The sequence below is a fragment of the Thunnus thynnus genome, chromosome 3, assembly GCF_963924715.1.
Source record: "Thunnus thynnus chromosome 3, fThuThy2.1, whole genome shotgun sequence".
NCBI lineage: Eukaryota > Metazoa > Chordata > Actinopteri > Scombriformes > Scombridae > Thunnus > Thunnus thynnus.
Window position 1 is genome coordinate 38281242 of NC_089519.1, and position 16935 is coordinate 38298176.

At 39.1% G+C, this 16935-nt stretch overlaps 1 protein-coding gene across 5 annotated transcripts in view; it reads left to right on the plus strand.

Annotated features, from left to right (window-relative positions):
• Positions 1 to 10925: 10925 nt before the first annotated feature.
• Positions 10926 to 16935, plus strand: part of slc8a1a (solute carrier family 8 member 1a) — a 28987-nt gene continuing 22977 nt past the window's right edge. For 4 of the 5 annotated variants that reach the window (XM_067585770.1, XM_067585772.1, XM_067585773.1 and 1 more), the window contains exon 1: positions 10926 to 11085. The gene's annotated coding sequence lies outside the window, so the exon portion shown is untranslated. Of the gene's footprint in view, positions 11086 to 16109; positions 16259 to 16935 lie in introns of those variants that run through there. The other variant, XM_067585771.1, reaches the window with a different exon arrangement.

Here is a 16935-nt window from a genome sequence, read left to right on the forward strand (position 1 = left end):
TTGAGATAGTCAACAATCTTACAAATCTTTTTTGCACCACATAAAACCTTTGGAGATTGGAGGAGTATCCTGTATGAGCCCAGATAATATACCATAAATCAAACAGGAACAAATAATGTAGAGTTAATAAACAAGACACACCAATCAAACTCAACAAAATCAAGTCAAATATCAAGTGTAAGAAACCTAAGAAATATCTATCCATCTGCCGACACAGTGTAAAATACCTTCTGCAAATATGAAATTTAAATTTTTAATATTAGTATTTTCATTTTTTTTTAATGAATAGGTAATGTTATGAAGCCAACCTTCCCGTCTCCTTTCTTTGACCCCTTTTTTATTGTTTTAGTGCGACCGATCACACACCTCAGCTGTTGTCACTAATATAATGCTGTCTCTGTTGTCATGTGAACTACAACAGAAATAATTAAGAAAGAAATTTAAAGCTGGACTGCAGGAATTTTGTCTCCCCCTTCTGGCAGTGAGAGTAAAGGGGGTGCTCGGCTGTGATTATCAAACAAAGAGAAATGTCCTCCCCTCATCCCAGTAACATCTTTGTTCTCAGGCAGTGTTGAAAGTACAGTCAGACCTTGCTGTTGGCTTCCCGACTCATTTTAAAAAAAGACGATAAAAAAAAAGAGAGAGAGAGAAGCTGTGGTTGAGTTAGCTAGAAGGTGAATGAAGAGAGGGAGTGGTGGTAACGAGATAGCTAGTGAATCAGATCAATAAAATGTCATTTTCTGATTGTTTCACAGCAGTTACATTCTAGAGCACAAACATCCCCACCCCTCCGCTTAACCCTGCAGCGGTGCACTGCAATGCCTGATTTGGTCTGAAGCAGCTCTCATGTGCACCCCGAATGACAGGCACACAGTGGGCCAGTAAAAACAGATATGTTTTGACTGTCCACCGGGATTTGTCCCCGTATAGCTGATGGCCAGTACATACTGGCCATAACCTACTGTTACAATTGTAAAAGGGTGGATAAATTGTTTTGAGCATCACAGAACCCCTGCTGAATGACTTGCTCCACTATCAGAACTTCATTCAATCACTCCTATAACATTTAGAAAGTCTAGAAGAGCTGCACGATTAACATCCAAACGGCCAGTATGGGAATGTCGCGCCTGCCATGATTTAAAAACTCTGTATACTTTGAAATACAGAGAGATTTATCTGGCAGTGATAGACATTCATTTATATGTAAATGTTCCGCACTGAAGGTTTAAGAGGCAGTTGTAAGCATTACAAAGACCAGAACACTACAAAACATCTTAACTCCACACACACACACACACACACACATGCTGGGGTAAAAATAAAGGCTATGGAGGAATGTCAGTGGTGATAATCAGTCAGCAGAGATAAACTCTGTCACCTCACTGCTCAAAGCTACTGGGAAACCAATTCACCAGTAAGACTGCTGATTTATCATTAAAGGACAGATTTACAGTTTCACAGCTTTTTTTTCTTAAAACAAGAGACATTAGAAGATCCCTTCATAATGACCTTACAATGGAAGTGATGGAGGACAAAATCCACCGTCCTCCTTCTGTGCAAAAATGTAGTTAAAAGTTAATCTGAAGCTAATATGAAGCATCAGCGTCCAAATGAGTCAAATCAAGTAGATATCTTTCAACGTTACAGTCTTTTTAGTGCCAAAGTCCCTCTTTTTGTTACTATATTTCCACTGCAGCTCAACAGGGAAACACTGTCCGAGGAAACACAAAGAGGGAATTTGATGCTAAAAAGACTGTAAATGTGTCAGATATCCACTTGATATGACTAACTCAGACTGCTGAAGCTGAATAGAAGCTTCACATCAACTTTTAAATGACTGTGTGGACACACTGTGTGTTTTGGCCTCCATCACTTATATTGAAAGCACATTTGAAGGATCTTTTAATATCCAGTATGAACAGGAGAAACAATTACAGCGAGAAAAACTTCTTTCACTGTTAATATGGACACCTGACTGCTGTTTTAACACACACTTGAAAAATTGTGAACCCGTCCTTTCACTCTCCACTAGGGTGGGAAAATTCGTCTTACTGTCAAGCTACCTTCATATTCACTCACTTATGAATCCTTCAACTGTTCTGCTGATCCAAACACACAGACATGAAACACACTGATATTATTAAGTGTGACTTAATACGCTTCCCGATCATCATCATCCTCCTCATCAGTGGTTGTGTTTCGCTGCCAGAAAGCTCTCTCAAAAATTGACCTTTAAACTGACTTTTTTCTGACTTTGAACTACTTTTTACATTTCATGTTTTTAGATATTGGTTGTTTTTAACAATATCTTTTATTGGATAATAGGATTTAGCCATGGGACATCTGGTTTTTAGGCTATTCAGAGGAACAAGCTGAGCAAACACAATGATTCCACTTACCTTGCCTTTTGGCTGTGAGAGCTGTCTCTGTCTCAGCGAGAAGTTCGCTGAGGTGGAGCAAATAATTCACAACCTCTATAAAATCCAAGAGGCTGAAAAACTCTTAGACACAATCATTTTTGGAGGTCCAGCACAGGGCACCATCACCAGTGCTGAAGAGCAGGCTCAAGGCTAAACCAAAATCCCTGATTAGCTGCTCCACTCCATTAAACCCAGAGCACTGGGAGGTGGTTGGTGACCGCAACAAGAAGAGGGAGAGACTCTCCCCTCCCTCCTCTCATGTTCCTGCAACACAGGACATCCAGTTGATGAACCTTTTTGACATCCTGGGTGAAGATTCCCCTTCACTAGCAGTGGGCCAGTGGTCTCTTCCATCTCTCTTACCTCCCAGGGTAAAACCCCAGCATTGGTGTCCAGCCAACTTCACTACACATCCACCTCGCAATGGGGATAAAGTTGTAGCCCCATCTCCACCCTAGCATGTCTCTGCTGGTCTGGAAGCCCTTGAAGAGGAGTCAGCTGCCCTGCCAGGACCAGCTGCCATCCAGCGACAGAGGTCTCAGCGCCAGGCTTCATCCCATCACCGCCATACCAAGCCAGTAACTAGTGAGGGAAAATGCCGAGCTGCTGTCCACTCCCACAGCCCCCATTAGCAGGTGCCATCTCCCCCATCAACTCTCATTATTGGTGACTCGATAATCAGAAATGAGAGTCAGCAGAGCACACATTTTCTGTTTCCCAGGCGCTACTGTACAAGACATTGCTGATAAACTCTCAGGCATCTTAAATCCCTATCCCAAGGTTGACAGGGTCCTCATTCATGTTGTTACAAATGGCATCTGAAATCAGCAGTCTGAGCTGTTATACTGAGACTTCACCCATCTACTTAACATCCTCAAACAGTCCCACAGAAATGTCTGAGGCTGTTCAGCCTCAACATCTGGCTCTCATCTGCCTGTGACACCAACAATGTGAAGTTTGTTGACAATTTCAACCTTTTCTGTAAACAAGGTCACCTCTTTGGTGCAGATGGTTTCCATTTGGGGCAGCTGTGGCTCAGCACGTGAAGCGAGTCGTCCACTAATCGGAAGATAAGCAGTTCGATTCCCGGCTCCTCCAGTCCGCATGTCGAAGTGTCCTTGGGCAAGATACTGAACCCCAAATTTCTCCTGATGGCTGTGCTATCAGTGTGTGAATGGTTAGATTCGTCTGATTGGCAGGTTGGGACCTTGCATGGTAGCCCCTGTACCCATTCAGCGTATGAATGTGTATGAATGGGTGAATGTGACTTGTAGTGTAAAAGCGCTTTGAGTGGTCGGAAAGACTAGAAAGGTGCTATACAAGTACAGTCCATTTACCATTTAAACAGAGCTGGCACACAGCTGCTTTCCGACAATCTGGAATACAGTTTTTTTCATTCCATAACACACCTGCTGCCCATAAAGTCATCACATTCCGTCCAGGGCTGACCTGTCCATCCCACGTGACTGATTACATCTCACACGTCCCTTCCGAAACCTCTATCTCCAGCTATAATAGTACTGAGTAGTAGTGCTGAGTACTGTTAGCTTTCTCCACCAGCCTCAACCGTCATTAACCCTCTCACAGGACTTTTTCTCTATACAGACAGTTAACAGGGACAGGGCATCCCGTTCACACTCCACTTTGTGCAGCAGATCAGACCTGTGGTACCTGTGCCCCTTGGCCTGGGCTGTTGTTAACAATGAGTCTGCGCCCCTCAGATCGCACTGTTCAGTGCTCACTCAATTTTTTCTGAGTGTTTCTGCCTGCGACTTGGCAGAGATGTATGGATTACAGCCCTTTAATCGAGAGCCTTTTATTTCAGAAACAGTCAATGAGAACTGAAGTTTTCTACCCTTTTGAATTGCAGTTAACCAAAGTTGGTCATTCTAATCCGTTTTATTCTATTTTAATTTACTGACCCCCTGATTTTAACATTTCTTTTATATCTGAATTCAGTGATTTTTTTCATCTTCCATCATAAGATTGAGAGTTATTATGGATGGTGATTTTAATATTCATGTGGATGACATCTCTCGCAGCTTGCTGTCTGGTCCCATACACACAAGGGACCTCTGGACCTTGTTTTTACATGTGGTTTAATTATTGAATCCATTTGCTCTGAGGTGCTGCCTGTTACTGACCATAATTGTGTTTTGTTTTGTTGTGTTTCTGCAGCTTTTGGCCCAAGCACAGTCTTGTTTTCCATGCAGCTGTAGATTGTCTAGTTCAATTCTTTGACACTCAGTCCTCCTCCGTTTTGAATAAAGTAGCTTCTTGTAAAATGTGACTTGTCCCCTCTGTAAATTCATCCTCCTGGTTAAATGACACCATTCATTGTTTTTGGTATAAATATTGGAGGGCAGAGCGACTGTGGAAATTCACTGAGCTCCATGTTCACCGTCTTTACTAAAAAGACCTTTTAACCGAGTTATACAACATGGATAAAGATGCGAGGGCTTCTTATTTTGCAATCATATTTCCACCAGTAAAGACAAACCCAAAGTCCTGTCTGACGCTACAAACAACATTGTCACTCCTGCACCTCCTTATGTGCCTGTTTTGTCAAATAAGGATTGCAGTAATTTTCTCTCCTTCTTGGTAGATGAGATTAGAGTGTCAGGAGTTCTGGAGCAGGTGGACCCAAATGCAGAGACCAAAAGCAGGGCTGAAGAAAACCTTCTTTAATTCTGGGAATGGCACACAGAAAGCAAAAGCTGGCTGAGCTTAGCAGGATGAACAGGACAGCGAAAACTTACAGAACAGACTTAACATAACAGGACTGAACTGAAAACTGAACTTAAAAACTGAACTAATCAGACAACAAGGAACAGGTGGGCAGGCCAGGAGCTGATAGGCTGGGGAAAACACAGAGGGGGGCATGGCTAACGAGGGTAATGCAGGGCAGGTGAGAGGAGGAGCACATGAACACAGGAGGAGTGAAGGAACACACAAGGGAAACACAGAGCAAACTGAAACCCAGAACAAACAACACTCAAACCAAAACCCAGCATAAATCGAACCATCTCAGAACACATAAACCTAGGTACACAACACCACAATCCAAGAGAATGCAAGAAAGTCTTACAAAGTCAAACAACATAAACAAGCTTTAACCAAATGACTAGGCAACATAAATGTAACACAGAAAACCCAAAGAACACAAAGAGTCCCAACCCATGAGTTTATGACATAGAGAAGTCAGGGCTTTATCCCCTCTTCTGCTCTCCTCTCCACTTATGCAACGGCTGTCAATTCTGGACTGTTTTTGTCCCATTTCCCCGCAAGACCTCACTGATCTGGTGGACAGTGTGAAAACCTCCTCCAGTCCTGTTGATATTTTACCCACATCCATGCTTAAAAATGCACTTGAGTCTTTTGGTCCATGCCTGGTCTCTATTACATACAGCTCCCTGCAATCTGGCTGTGTTCCAGCTTACTTCAAACATGCAGTTGTTCAGTCCTCCTGATCATCACACAAGCTGTGTGCACTTCAGCAGAATATGGATGCATGACAGCCACCCTCCTACCACACAAAACCAACAAAATTTAATAAGCCTACACATCACACACACACACACATCACAGCATACACACAGCCAACATTAACGACATTTGCATATTAATGACCATTTTTCCAAATAAAGTAACATACACAAAAGTGGCAGCAGCAGCCAGAATAATATCAGTCAGCACGGCGGCCGTTATTAGATTTAAAAAATGTACCCTTTGATGATCACATTAACGAAAGTTACTTGAAAACAAAATCCCGGTGTTGAAAAAAGTCTGCTAACTTGTTATTGGGTCCGCTTCATTTCAATGCGCCAGTGCACCACTGAACACATAACAGCGACGGCCAGGAAAACTGTTTAAACTATGTGTTTAAATGGAGTGTAATCTGCCTGTAATCTGAGTAATCTGTCAACCAGCAGCAGCAACCACATAATTGTCAGCTGACAAAACAAACAACAATGTTGGCCTATAGGGAAAAAGCCATGGTAGCTTTCCTAGCTGACAAATAACTGCCAGCATGGACAGTAATGTTCACAATAAGATTTTATGTCAGCCAGAATGACATTCATCTGTTCTCTGTTTTACCAGTCCCCCTTGACTTGTTTGTGTTTGTATGGGCCATGTAGTCATGGTGACGTAAACACCACTCTCATTGCTGAAATTTATTAGGCAGGTTTGAATGATTTATTTCCTCAGAAACGTTTTCTGAGTCCCATCACCAGACAGCAGTAAAACACGTATTTTGAAAAGAAAAAACAAATTTAAAATAAATACAAAATGCAACCATTTAAAGTTGTATGTCCCTCCTCTTATTCAAAATAAAAAACATAAGTCCCTCCCCAGTGCTTAAAAAATAATGTGATGTGCCTCCTCCGTTTTGCACCAACCCCCTCCCTCTCATAAATAGTGAACAGTCCCTTAGTGCAGCTTTTGACTCTGTTTGACAATTTTATATTATTCCCTATTTGATTGATGGTAATATTGTTAGAGCAAATACATACCCCTCCAATCTTCATAAACTTGATTTGCTGCTAAAACTGTTTGTAAGATTGGCAACTTTCTCAAACTCTAACGAGGCGTCTGTCCTGCTGTCCGGCCAGTAGCTGCCAGTAGTTCCTCATAGGACGCTGATTGGTCCAAACTACAGTTGGCCTGATGAGATGGATTCTCATGTGATCTCGCAAATCCAGCTGCCTTGCAAGGTAACCAAAAAGTAATCTTGGAAAAAAAAAAGAAACTGAACCTCTTTTCAGTATATGACATTAATATTCATCAGATGTGTGTGTATATATATAAATATATGTTCTTGCTTTTTTCTCAACCATCATTGTTTAGCAATTCTTCAAATTTAATTCCAAAATTCATTCATGTAATATGATATAATATTAGAAAGGTTGGTCATCTCTCTAAGCACCTTCCTTTTTACAAAACCAAACATGGCCAGTACTCCCTCAGATATTGTGGTGTACAGATACAGGAAGCCAAAGTATACGTTATCAAGAGCTTATTATCTTTAGAAAATTTTAAAAGGAAATTGGCATCACATTTAATCCATGATGTTTAATTATTTCTTGACATGTATACAGTATATAGTTTTTTTTTTTGTTTGCTTCTTTTTCCCCGTATTGTTTTTCATGCATTTCTTTGTTTTAAAAAATAAAAAAAATTATTAGCTTGATTTTTTTCTTCCTTTTTTGTTATTTTGTGTTTTTCTCTTTAAGTTGAGGGGAACTCTGTTGTATCAGCCTGTGGCTTTTTGACCTCTCCTGACAAATCTCATATTTTTCATCACCTGGATTTTACACAGTCTTATGTGTGTGCAAATAAAATAATTTTTAAAAAAGTAAAATAAAAAAAAATCATGGCTGTAGTACAAACAAGAGCTGCTAAAAGTTGATTCAGCAGACTTTTAATAGAGACTATGTCAAAATGTGAACAAATGTTTTTGTTTGTCTTTTTTTGCTTTTTACTGTTTGTTGTGCTGTTGTATGTTTTTTGTCGGGGACTACAGCTGCAAATTAGCTTCAAGCTAACTCTGGTGCAGTGCATCTTTAATGTTTGAAACTGCACACTGTCCCATTCAATAAATAAATAAATAAATAATATGGTGTAAAAACGTGTCTGACAGAGAGCAGCAGCACCTACCTGTAGCTGATGTTACAACCGCACATCTGATGAGGCTTTATGGGGGTTTACATGAATTATGTTTTCAGACACTTGTGTTTCGTCTCATATCTGTTCATTCAGAGGATGCACAGACACAATGTAACTGCTGCACCAGGACTGACTGTACTGTACGTGTGTGTGTGTGTGTGTGTGTGTGTGTGTGTGTGTGAGAGAGAGAGAGAGAGAGAGAGTGAGTGAGTGAGTGAGTGAGAAGGACTTTGGCAACATCAAGCTGGAATCTGTTTCTCATCCAGCAGCTGAAGATAGAACCATTCAGTTCACACTGAGGAGTCTGTAGTTTGTTTGTGAGTTCATGTTTTCACTGACGGGAAATAAAACTGTGTTGTGTTGAATCCTCTGCTGCAATAACCCTCCTGAGATTTACATGTTTTTATTTCAACCGGAGGTTTACACATTCTTTATTTCAAGTTCAAAAACTGTTCAGTGTGCACAGATGCATGTGAGTGTTATTTTAAGACATTTGTTTAGTAAGAAAAATGTGAACAAACCCTTGTGTCATGCATCTCTTAAAATGGAAGACCAGGCCAGTGAGAGACGTCAGAAACACTGCTGGCGCTGATCACTGTTAGCAGCAGGAGTAGACCTGGGCCACCATGTCACATTTTACCACAATTAAGTAAAGTAAGTAAAGTAATTAAAGTAAGTAAACATTTGATTTCTTAAATAAAACTGTCTTCATTTGTAGAGAAATGCATAGTATAGAACCCCGCATAAAATGTTATATAATGTTGGTATGGAAATTATTTTAAAAAATTATAATTGTTATTTATGCTGTATGAGATCAGATTCACAGAGCAAGGTCACAAACTGCTTCACAAGGGTAAAACTGTCAAAAAATAAGACCCTAAAACAGTAAAACACAAACAAACAATAAAACATAAGCGACAAAAGACCTTAAAAACACACAAAATACAAATACTGGACAGTACAGAATAAATGAGTCTTCAGCTGCTTTTTACGGGCGTCAACAGAGACCGCAGATTGTATGTTTATAGGAAGAGTGTTGAAGCCACCACTTCAAAGATCACCTTTTGCTCTCAGTAGAGAGTGAGGGACAGCCAGTAGGCCCTGGTCAGAAGACCTAAGTGACCTACTGGTGATGTAAGGATGGAGCAGGTCAGAGATGTACACAGCTGCCTGACCATGCAGGGCTCTATATGTGAAAACAAGAACCTTAAAACGAATCCTAAACTTGATGGGAAGCAAATGTAAAGATGATAAGATCTTGCTGGACCTGTTCAACAGCCTGCAGCAGCGTTCTGGACCATGTGTAGACGGTCCAGGAATCACTTGCTGAGGCAGCTGAAAAGGGAACTGCAGTAGTCCAGCCGGGATGATATGAAAGCATGAATAATCATCTCTAGCTCAGGTTGTGATACAACAGAGTTGAGTTTGGCAATGTTTCTTAAATGGAAGAAACATGAACAGCTTAATGATTTAATATATTTGAAGATTTCTAAGATTAGACTGACAGCTGAAGAAAGGGACCCAATACACAGAGCCACCTTGGAAGCTATGCTGCCTGAAGCAATGATAAGGCCCTCAGTCTTATCTGCGTTTGGCTGTAAAAAGTTGTTAGCCATCCAGTTTTTAATGGCAGTCAGACAATTGTGCAAAACAGACAGCATGTTGAGCTTCATGTCAAAAGTGCAGACAGCTAGCTATGTTGTGTAATGTCTAATATGTTAATTAACAAAATTTGTCATAACGTTGAGAGAAAATGTAATCCAGCAGCATTAAGTTTCCAGCAAAACATATTTGCTGTTCCATTTTAGTCGTATATGAACATAATTTTTTACTTCTTTTCTCTGAGTTTTTCATCTCCACCCTTTTTGTTTTGTTATTCATGTGAAATGAGTCAGCAACAGTTTGCAGCTGGGTTGGTTTGTGTTAAAACAATGTTAAAGTTACGTCCACAGAGCAGAGCTGCAGAACCAGACAGGAAACCGAACATGGAAAAAACAGGAAGTCAGATGAGAGGAGGCTACAGTCACCACAGCTCACCTCTCTTTAGGGGTTTTATTCCACTGCATCAGCTCAGTTTGTGCCCAAGAGGAAACTTGCTGGTTCTCCTGATGGCTTTATCTACCAAAAACAAAAGGTTTTGTTACAAACCGGCCTTCACCTTGTAATAAAAACCATTAATGCTTAAAGGATTGTAGAAACGGACTCACATTGACAGTTTTCATGATAGACATCTGTCATCAAGAGTGATTGTGAGCAGAGTCTTCTCTTGACTCTCTTGACTTTCTGTCAACAGTTTGATCTTTTTCCATCTTCCTGTTTTCTTTCTCTCTTTGTTTTAACTCTTCTTCCACCTCCCTCTTTGCTCTCTGTGTCTTTTCATCTCTCTCTCACAGACATTAACTACAGTAATGCAGTCAGTATGAAAATGCTGCCACACCTGATCTTCAGGTTTAGTTTTGGGGGTTTCAGGTGAATTTGTTTTTTGCGATTGTCATAAATGTTTCACCTTTATTACTGCAACAAGTCTGTCTGGTTGAGTCCCTCCTTCTGTCAGATGAACAACATTTATCTTTGAACATGTTTATTACAGACTGAGCTGTGCAAACACCTCGGGACCCTCTGGGGGCCTGCAGGTTTTTGGATACCTCCTCCTTGGGGTGGAAGTGGAAAATCGCTGCTGTGAAGGTTGCACAGATGTCATGTGTCGGGTGAGGAGGACACTTATCCCAGCATTCCTGCCTGTTAGGCTGCCACTAGCTGTTTGCTGTTATCTCCCCCACGTGTCGGTGGAGACGAGGAGCTGCTGGATGGCCCCGGGCCCCGCAGAGCCTTGTATGGCCATGGCCCGCTGGGAGAGGGACGATAAGCAGCGCACAGGCTGCTATGCGGCCATGTTTAGAACAATGTCTGTTTCTGTTAAATTTAGAGCAGTTATCGGACGCAGCTCTCCCTCCTGAACGCACTCTCTTCTCTTGCTGCTGCGGCGTCAGGACCAGCGGTGAGTACAGGCTCATAGTTGGGACAAAAAAGACCTGTTTCCTCTGAGTTTATGCGTAATGAGCAGATTTTCCTCCAGATGTGAAGGAGATGATCGATCTCTGATGCTGCTGTGATGTAATGTTAAAGTGAGGTGATGTAGTGCTGCAGCGGTCCCGTTGTAATGATGTGATGATGATGGCCGAGTAAATGATACCGTACTGTTGTAATAATGTTGAAATAATGTTTTTTCGTTGTCTTAATGTGCAGTGATGGTAATATATTGATGTCACTGTATTTAATGTTATATTGATTTTGCAATGATCTGATATTGACACATGACTGCAGTATTGTTGGAATAATGTTGGTCATTGTGATTTTGTATTGATGTAGAAAAGGTGTAATAATACTGTTCACTGATGGAGTTGTGTTGTAGTATTGTGGAAGTAGTAGTAGTGTTGTAGTAATGTCAGAATAATGTGAAAATGCAGTTTTGCAGTCACTTATAATGTAAATGCTATAAATTTATATTCATGAAGAAAGGTGGTAATGCCGCAAGTTTGTGGGGGTTATGTAACAGTATGGTGGTAGTAGAAGTAGTGTAATAATATTGTATTATTGTAGTTTTGCAGTGATGTGGTTATGGTCACATTGTTTCTGTATTGATATACAGGAGAAATAATGTAGGAGTTTATGTAGTAGTACGGTGATAGTAATAGTAGTTGTGATGTAATAGGTTTAAAGAGAGTAGCGGTATTGTACTGATGGTAGTAGTAGTAGTAGTGGAAGTTGTGATGTAATATTGTAATAATGTGGTGATGTAATGTGATAGGTTTAAAGGGAGTAGAGGTTTTTCACTGATGTATTTATGGTTTAGTGGTAGTAGTGTTAAGGTAGTAATTTCATAATAATGAGATAATGCAGTTAGTGTTAGTTGTTATGTTGTAGTACAGTGTATGGTAGTAGTAATGATGCTGTGTAGTACTGTGCAGGTACTGGTACTTCAGACATTATTGCTTCGATTGAACCTCCTCAGTTTATCAGATAATCAGTAACTTTCTGTCTGGAGTCAACGGTGAGCTGAGGCAGATATGACATCATTTAAATGTTTTTACACAAGATCACATTAGTTTGATGCTTATCTTCCTGTTGTCTTAACATGGTGAAAGATTTAAACTTTTAGAAGTTAATCAAATTATTTGAGCGGTAAGAATCTGCCTTTAGAGTGAGCTCTGTGACCTTAAGCCTCATTTAAAAGCAGGTCTGCACAGATTGATGTTAAACCTCCGATACAGCGACCTCTAGTGGTGTTCAGTGATTTCAGCTGACTTTAGACGGAGACGCAGGTGCAGATGAAACCACAGTGAGGTTTAAGAGACCAGCAGATGTTGGTTTAAACTTTAAACTGCAGCTGAACTGATGACAGAAGCAGCACCAAACTGTTAGTAGCGTTGTTTTGATGTTGAAATGACATCTTAATCTGACTTGTGATGTTGTCCAGTGGTGTATAGTTTTAGTGATGTGATATGACAGATCACAGGTTATCTCAGCTGGAGTGGGGTTTGGAGGTGTTGAGGGAGATGTTTTATGGTCGTGTTTGTGATATCGACTCTCAGCCTTCCTGACGCCTTCACTCTTCACTCTATCAGGGTATTTTTAACCTTCTGGATCTGCATATCAAACACACACCACCTTCTGGATGAGCTGCAGCAGCATTATTCTCAAACCTACACACAGTTTAATATCATTTCCAGTGTGAACAGTCTCAGCGTCAAAGTGCTGTTGACTCAATCTTTGGTCATATAGTTCTTGATTTAAATCAAAATTTTGTCATTTATGATGTAAATGACCGGCTCCAACACGACTCCATTAAAACGTCTGCAGGAAACGTTTCAGAAGTAGAGCGTTGGTTCTTCAACTGACACATTTTTAATAGAGTTCAGAGTTGTTTTTCTTCTTCATTTTTCTTGTTTTATAGCAGATTTAAAACACATTTGTAGCTCATTCAGATGTGATGACAGAAGCTTTCTCCTCTAATTTTCTCTGTGATCATTTTAAATGTCAATACAGTCGACCTGCTGTCATTAACCCGGATATTTATTTATTTGTCAGATGTTGCGATCATAAAATAATGAAGTGATCGGCTTGAGGATGACTCCCTGGTTAATACGTAGTGTACGATGAGATTTATTCATTTTATTCACGTTCATTGGGACGATATTCATAATGAACGGGTATATGTACTGTATTTAAATTGTTTTTATCTGTTTGTATATTGGGAACTACATGACACTGTGCACCTTGCCTGTGGTGTAGTAATCATTTAGATTAGCGGAGTGATACGCTGTAAAACAGTGAAGTGATGTATCATGTCTGTTGTCGGTAGACAATTTCGACAAATTCCATTGAAGAAGATGTTGCTGTGCTTTAACTTTATCCAAAACCAGCGGAGGAAAGTTACTAAGTACATTTACTCAAGTACTGTACTTAAGTACAGTTTTGAGGTACTTGTACTTTACTTGAGTATTTACATGTGATGCTACTTTCTACATTTCAGAGGGAAATATTGTACTTTCTACTCCACTACATTTATTTGACAGCTTTAGTTACTTTTCAGATGAAGATTTGACACAATGGATAATATAACAAGCTTTTAAAATACAACACACTGTTAAAGATGAAACCAGTGGTTTCCAACCTTTTTGGCTTTTGACGTCTTACAAAAAGCAGTGTGTAGTCAGGGTCACATTTCACATGTCTATGAGTTGTTAACAGCTCCACCAAATAGTGATTTTTCCCTCTAAACTTCTCACATGCTTTCATTTCAATAAATGTTCAAATGATCCAATATTTCAGCAAAAATCAAAGATTAGAGAAAAAGTCCAGAAACTGAAAACAGATTTGTGTATCAGAACTTTGTTTTTTCTTCTTTCCTCTCCCATTAATCATCTCACCACCCCTCAGATTTATCTGCTGACCCTTTGGAGGGGCCCGACCCCTAGGTTAAGAACCACTGGACTAAACTAGCTAACTGTATATAAAGTAGTTGAAACTAGTAGATTCATATAAGCTTCACATCAACCTTTAAATGACTGTGTAGACACACTGTGGATTTTGGTCCCCATCACTTACAGTTCTCTGTTGGACAGAAGCTCTGTTATAAATTGATATTTTATTCAGTTTTATGCCAGAATGTTATGACACACTTTTTTAGAATATTGTAATTTTAGGTCCAATATGGATATGAAAAATCGCTCCATATTAGTATTACTTCACTTAAGCGCAGCCTTTAATACAGTAGACCACACAATTCTTTTAGACAGACTTCAAAGTCTGATTGGCCTCTCTGGTGCTGTTTTTAACTGGTTTAAATCTTATATTACTGATAAGGAATTTTTTGTAAGCATTGATGAATGTTCATCTAAAAGTTATAAAATGAATTGTGGTGTTCCTCAAGGTTCAATTTTAGGTCCTACTCTTTTTAATCCTTACATGCTGCCACTTGGAAACATCATCAGGAGGCTCGGCATCAATTTCTAGCTAGCTATGCTGATGACACACAGCTTTACACTGTCATGTCTCCTGATGACTCAGGGCCAATCGATGCCCTTTTTAACTCTATTTTGATATCAAATTATGGATGACGGAAACTTTTTTACAGCTCAACCAGGACAAAACTGAAGTCTTGGTCATTGATACTGAAGCTCAGAGAGAGAAACTCAATGTGAAGCTAGAAGCACTGGCACTAAATTCTTGTCAACAGGTGAAAAACTTAGGAGTCAATTTTGACTCAGATCTCAGTTTTGAACCTCACATTAGAAATATAACTAAGAATGCATTTTATCATTTGAAAAAAATACTATTGTAAAGCACTTTGTGTTACATTGTATTTGTATGGAAAGTGCTATACAAATAAAGTCTGATTGATAGATTGATCTATTGAAATAACACTTATTGACGCATCGATATGTTTATTTATTTCATGACACATTTTGGTAACACTTTAGACACTTTACATCATTACTAACTTCCAAGAAAAATTTCTAATAATTTCCTGAAATGAGCTGCTATGTGATTCATTCCTGGAAAAGGTTAATGTTGATAAATATGTACTCGTTATGGAGTCGTTAAGAAAGAACCAAACATGGTTACCAGCAATTCAACACACAAAACTAAAACGTTTGATTGTGTTTTTAAATTACAGGTGAGCACATAATTAAGCAACATGAAGCTTGACGTCAGTACAAATGAAGACTGTTTACCAAATGGATCTCAGTCTTTAAGAATGTTTGTATATAAACAGTTTCTTATGAAACTTTACCAACCAACAGTGTCTCCTTTGTCTAATTTATTATCATTGAATAAAGCTTTATGCTTACCAAACACTATTTCCATTTCCCTTATCATTGGTGCCAAATCTCAACACACTTTCTACAAATTTACATATTAAGTTACCATAAATTACTATGAAACCTTCCAGGAAATTACTATGAAATTTAGGGACCTGTAATAAAGAATTAACTTTTTTTTTTTTAATGAAATATCATATCAGATTTTATAGTTGGAGTATCTTTGCAGTGTGTGCCTTTTAGACACTTTTTTAACAACACACTCTGACATCAAAAACATCAAATCCTCACATTCAAGTAGCTGGAATACACAATTCCAGCTATTATATTTGGCATTTTAGTTGAAAAATTAGGAAAATGAGAGATTTTAGCTGAAACAACTAATTTATTAATTGACTATACGTTGCAGCTCTAGTTCTGTATTTTTATCAGTAGGATTTTGAGTGAAGGACTTGTAATTAAGTATTTTTACACTGTTGCACTGGTCCCTTTATTTCAGAAAGGAATGTGAATACTTCTTCCACCCTGAGAGAGAGAGAGAGAGACACAGGGGAGAGATGAGGGAGGCAGGGTTGGATCATCACAGTCAGACAGTCGAACAGACAGCAGTGTGCTGCTTCAGTGGTGACACTGTTTCTCTCTCACCGTGTTGTTTCTGCTTCTCGTCACCTTCAGATCACCTAACAGATCGTCTGACGGGGTTTTTGTTGTTTTACTGGACATTTTATTGTCTTCTTCAGTTCTTCAGTGTTTCTACCTCCAGGATGAAAACTCTGCTCATGTCCTGAAAAACTTCAGTGATTGTTTTGTTTTTCTGTCAAAGATCCTGAAACAGTTTGAGTGACGGTATGTTTCATATTTTCTACTGACGCTTCAGGATAGTATAAGATACATTAATGTAGTCTAAAGTATACATGGTACACAAAAATGAGCTTTATATATAGTTTGATGTATAGGAGTGAGTCATTGTGAGGCATGACACTGTAGTAGAGCATGTAGTATAGCTGTACAGATATACTGTATTATGGCAGTATATTTGGTGTTGTATACAGATGTAATGTGTTACTGGTTTCTCATGTCCTTCGAGCTTTCAGGTTCATGTTAGTTTAATGAATAACTTTTAAATGATCGCTTATAAAAAAACTATATATAGTTTATATTTCTGATAATAATGTCAAGTCTGATTTGAGAGCGGTGCACATTAATGTGAGCGATGCACGCTCTAAACAAAACAAAATTAAATGAATTAATAAAACATATGATATAATAGCTCTTTAATGTCAATGAATGTCATGTAAAAAAGAAAAAAAAATCTATTGATCTGGTTCTAAAATAAAGTATCTTTGCCATTATCACTTAACCTATTGATTATCTATCAGTTAGGCAATTATTGTTGGATGAGTTCCCATCCAAAGAGTCCAAAGTGATTTTACAGTTTATGTTCATGATTAACAGTCTGAACACCTGAAATGATCTAATTAACAATGACTGTAACTCTGACGAGTATGTGACTTTTATTTGTA